The sequence below is a fragment of the Cryptomeria japonica genome, chromosome 4, assembly GCF_030272615.1.
Source record: "Cryptomeria japonica chromosome 4, Sugi_1.0, whole genome shotgun sequence".
NCBI lineage: Eukaryota > Viridiplantae > Streptophyta > Pinopsida > Cupressales > Cupressaceae > Cryptomeria > Cryptomeria japonica.
In genome coordinates this window covers 147,058,550-147,064,198 of record NC_081408.1, presented here as the reverse complement: position 1 = coordinate 147,064,198, position 5,649 = coordinate 147,058,550, and positions in this window count along the sequence as shown.

The window sequence follows — 5,649 nt, the reverse complement described above, 5'->3', positions numbered from 1 at the left end:
AACCTTACTAGGCTAGTAGTCATGACTCTCTCTTTCTCCTTCTCTTATGATGTCCCTTTTATCTTGATAATGAAGTAGTAAGACCCTAAAGTCCACTAGGGTCTTAGCGTGTCTTCTCTCTTTGATGTCTTGATGAAATTTTTCAATACAAACCTTTGTACTTTACCTAGAGTATGCTTAGTCTAATACTCCCACTAAGGTGGGGGCTAATTGTAGTGTCCTAGATTCTCATCCCATATATTTTTGTCCTCATTTAGGTACTCACCTTGGTATTCATCTCCAAAGGCCTGATTGGAGCCCTGATTCTTCTCTCAACATGCAATAAACTCATTTTTTCCAACATGTAGACCATCTCCCCTAACTTTCTATGTCCTTGATTGGTCAGGACCAGAGCATGCCTCACTCTTGTCTTCCTAATCAGGGCCTATTTTGGGGCCTCTTAATGATCATTTGAAATGAGCAGGAATCCCGATCCCATGTTAGCTCATGTTAGAAAATTAATTTATTTTTAGACTAGAAAGTATAAAAGGAGGTCTACCCTCTCATTTTGACATCACCTAATATATACATTCAATCAATCCAACATCCAACAATCAAGCACTCATTCAAATTCAAGTGAGAAATCAATTAGTCTTGTTTCAATAATTGGGCTAGAAATAAAGTCAATATTCAAGCATTGGAGTTAACATTCATGTTCTATATTTTATGAAGACTACATGAAACCCTAATTCCTTTTGAAGAAAAAAAATTCATAAAAAGGTATAACATTATTTTAAAAGATTTTTTTAGCATTTAACTCAAAATGAAATCATTTCCAATATAATAATTCATTCACATTTTATTTCTATTTCATGGTTAATTCCAAAACCATGGTTTGACCTAAGGCAAACCCTTATTCCCAACCATTTTCCCTTCTCTACTATGCCCAGGAATACGTACAAAGTTATAATTCTTAGGATTGGATTTATTAATATAGATGAATACATTCCCCTTTGGATGGTGAAAAGTGCGGAGCACTAGAGAAATGGGCATTCTAGTCCTGAAATTTCAGGATGACCTTTCGGTAACATATTCAAGTACTCACATATTTCTTAGATCCAAGTTCGTGGCTCTGTTTAATAATTGTAGTTCACTATTTATGCATAATTGTTTCAATTTTAACACATTTATCTTTTTTACAATTCAACTTATAAAGAGGGAATCTAATCTTAACCAGTGAATCTAATCAGATTTGTTAGCCCTATCCTTTCTAATTTGAGGCTAGATCTATTAGATTCACCCCTCTTTAATGTAATTTATCTCTAAGTAAAAATTAAAGGGTTTTACTTCATCATTAGGTAAGACCCTAATTTTTCATCTTTTATAGTATTCAATAATTTTCATTTTCATGATTGTAGATAAAATCTAATAAAGCAAGTTGATTGCTAAGAGAACTTGGCTCTTCCAATCCAATGATTTTCCAAATATATTATTGAATTTAATGATTCAACTAAATGATTTTTCTATTCAATTCAATAATAAAAAAATTGTTGAAGAGGACAATCAGTTAATTTGAGGTGATGTGAAGTGATGCTTTTGTGAATAGGTGATCAATTCATAATGATCTATCTTTTCTAATTCATCATGAGAGTTACAAATTTTAAATCTAGTCTATAAACTTTGGTTTGGAATTATTTCTAAATTTTGTTGCTAATTTAGGAAGAGTTGGGATTTTTGCAATTAATCTAGATAATTTAGTGATGTGAATCTCTATTGCCTAATTGATGGTTGTTGTTTTGGGAGATGGATACTCCTAACTCCTATCTGTTTGACATCTATGAAAAGACAAATGTCTTTCCTCAAAGAAATTGGTGACAAATGAGTGAAGGTCATTCTTCTTTATGATCAACCCTTATTCTCCATGCCATGAGGGCCATTTTGGGTGATGTTTTCTTAATAGTCAACGAAAAATACATTGTGAATAATGATATCTCATCCATGTTTCTAGAAATTGCTTTGGATTTGGGTTTGAATAAAGAGAAAACAAGAATGATTTGTGTAAGGTTGTTCAAAGGGAAAGTTCTACGAGAGTTGATAATGTGTTGATGAACATAGAGGAGCTCAAGAAAATTCCAATTCCTAAGGACTTATATTAGATGCATTTAGATATCCCCAAATTTTCTCTTATTCTACTCGATGATGATGAAGACTATCAAGATGACAAACATGTAGCAACAAGAGGCTTTGAAAATGTTTAGAAATAAATGATAATGGAGACCAATAGAATCCTCGAATGGATTAAATCCTACATTTTTTTGGAGGGTCTTGAAGGGTCAATTCAGGTTGTGGACATCCTTCCAAGGGAGGTGGCATCTATGAAGATTAAGGGTCTACTTCTTGGGTTGGTCCGAGGTTATTTAGGCTTATTTAAGTTCCTATTTTGTCTATGGCTTTGATTTTAGGGTTTGGTTAAATTTGAATGATTTAGGTTGCTTGTTCTACTTTTGTCTTGGACAACCTTAGTCTTTAATCTTTTCTAGTCTATTATACTTTGGGTTTATTTTCTAGTTTATGGTTTTTGTAAAACTTTAGGGATTCTATTAAATTGTTAAACTTTTAAAATTTTATTTTAATATAATGGGTGCTAACGCCTCTAGTTATTTAATTAGAAAAAGATAAGAGTGTATAATCTCATCCATTATAGATAGATATAAAAATACTAAGCCACTAATATTAGATGTCATTAAAATTAAGACAAGTTAAGGAATCAATAAATAATATCCCAAGTAACTAGAAGAAATTGTTTCTAAATCAAAGTGTACCAAGTATGGATTGGATAAAGCATTATTAAACTATATCATAATTTTCCTCAAATATAATTTTTACAAATATGACTACCAACTTGATTTCAAGGCTATCCCATATTGTCCTAGACAATAAGGTAATTTTTTTATAAGATAAATCCACTCTTTATGAATTAAATTAAACTCTATGTAAATAACCAATCTGAGAATGCATATAAAAAAGCAAATGGACCTATGCTATTATCTTTTAAAGACGTTTCATAAATTAATCAATCATTATTTGTATATTTTCTTAAAATCACTAACTTTAAATGTAAATTGAACATTGATTTTATTTATGAGAGGCCACAAGGGAAGACATTACAAATAAAATGGCTTCTCCTTACCCATGTTGCCAACATATAATGGAGTTCCTACAAAGAAAGGAGTTTATCACATAATAAGCATTATTTTAAATTCATTTCATGAGCATGTGAAGTGTTTTTTACTTTGAATACACTTACATAGCATGTGTATGTGTGTGTGTTTATCTAGTCCATTTAGGGATCTTATCTTTGGAACTAAGTTCAATTCCCAATAGGAATTGAAGAATTCCTTGGAAGTTTGATTGGTAATTCTCAATCAATAAAGTTTAGATTTGATATGAACTATGTAAACTTAGTTTAGAAATAAAACATGAAGTTTAGATTTGAATTTAAGGGGACACAGTCGGATGTTCTTACATTTCTTAACACTGGCATTATAAAGCCATCAAATTATTCATAACTATCCTATGGGAAACAACTTCTCATTAATTAACTCTAAAAAATAACTATTTATTTATTGAACTATCTTAAACTATCTATACAGTAGTGTAATATGTGAACAATTCCCCCTAATTACATTAATCCAAACAAAAGTGGAGTTTTGCAATAATTTTGAACCCAACCCTTCTAGAAATTTTGATGAAGCGCCGTCACCAATCTTCCCCTCTCACCTAAGAAACACTGAATTAACTACATCAATGTACATTAGTTTATCTCTTGACTATAGAACATGTGACCATCTACACAATATGAGAAAACATAAAAGTATTTTCACCCTCATGCACAATGAGGCACATTTCCTCTGAAATTCCACATGTCCTCCAAGAATGTCTAATGCCTCCCTTAGAATTGTACAAGAGACACCTTTCATCTGAAAGTCCACATCTCGTTTGAGTGTTTCTTATGCCTCCTCAAGTTCTTTAGAAATTATCGCTTCTGTATTTCATAAATCACCAACCAAGTGTTTGCCAATAGGACACCTTTCCTCTAAGAGTCCACATCTCCTTCAAGTGTGTCTAATGTCTCCTCAAGTGCTTGAGAGATCACAAATTAAATGTGAATACACTAGGTGCACCTCAAAGAATCTTGCCTCCCCTTGCTCCTTGAAGAGACACATAATGCCAAGTCTCCTCTTTTCTTCAGGGACACAAATGAGAGAAGATCCTTCTCTTGCAAAGAATTATCCCTAAGCAAGAATATAGCTTAGGATGATAGATATCCTCCTACCTCTATTACATCCAAACTCCAATAATGATCTTCTTTATGTTTTATCCATTTGATATTGAATGTGAATCTTGGTAGAACTTTTTAACTATAACAATGATGACTTGAAAAACACAATATTTTGTAACATAATGTAATCAAAGTAAATAATTGCAATTCCAAAATTGTAGCACATTACCATTATGTAATTTCAATAACTTGCACTTTCCATTATTTCTTCGAAAGTACCATGTAAAAAGTACAGTTTGTAACATCCTAAAATTGCACCCCTTATAAATTTTGACTACATTTTGGTCTTCACCTTAGTGTTTGCACCCCTCGTCTTGATCAAAGACCTGAATATGCTCATGCACATCAAAAACACATTACAAATCAACTTAGCACTCTTCATGCACCTTGATCCTACCCCACAATAGGGAAGGACTAGGGCATGTCACCCTACGACCCACTGGAAAAAAGTGTGGCACCCTAGGATCCCCAATTTGGGACCTCCCTTGATCCTCTCCCATTGGACCTAACTCAAATTTGATGTAGTAATTCCCTCCTATGTCAACTCATGTCAGAAAATGAGTCAATTAAACCTACTAGAAAGTATATAAGAGGTATTTCCCCTCTCGTTTGACATTCTATGAAGAACACACAAGATCAAGAAATTACATCAAGCATTCAAGAGATCAAGCATCTGAGCATTCAAGAGAAATTGAGCATTTTAAGTCTTCCTTCAAGATTTTGAGAAACAATAGAGACAAGATTTCAAGCATTAGAGAGGAGATCAAAATTCTACTTCATGAAACCCTAATTCCATGTGGAGGCAAGAAAAACTTTGCAAGGAGGTATAAGCATTTCAATTTCAGACAATTCAACATCCCCATAAAGAGGAGGATTTCTACTTTCAGTGATTTCATTTAGATTATTTCAATCACTTGTTTAATTCCAAAATGAGGGTTTTATCTAAAGACAAACCCCTATATCCAATATATTTGCCTTTCTTTCTGTGTGTAGGAAACGGGTGCACAACTCTAGTTCTAGAATTAATCTTTATTCGCAGAGATGGAAAAACCCCTTTTTGACGCATGAAAAGTTTGGAAGACTGATAAAAGGGTGCCCCTGTCTAGATACATGGTCCCTGCAACTTTAACCAGATTTCATAGGGCATCTCTAAATCATCTCAAACTTTTCAGATCCAAGTGCACGACTGAATCTTGAATCTGTAGCTCATTGTTTTTGCATACTTTGTCTCCATTTTCAGCACTTTGTCTTAATCCAATCAATCAACTTACAAAAGAGGGTCAATTGTGTTCTAATCCATTTCATTCTAATCCATTCCAATCTACTTA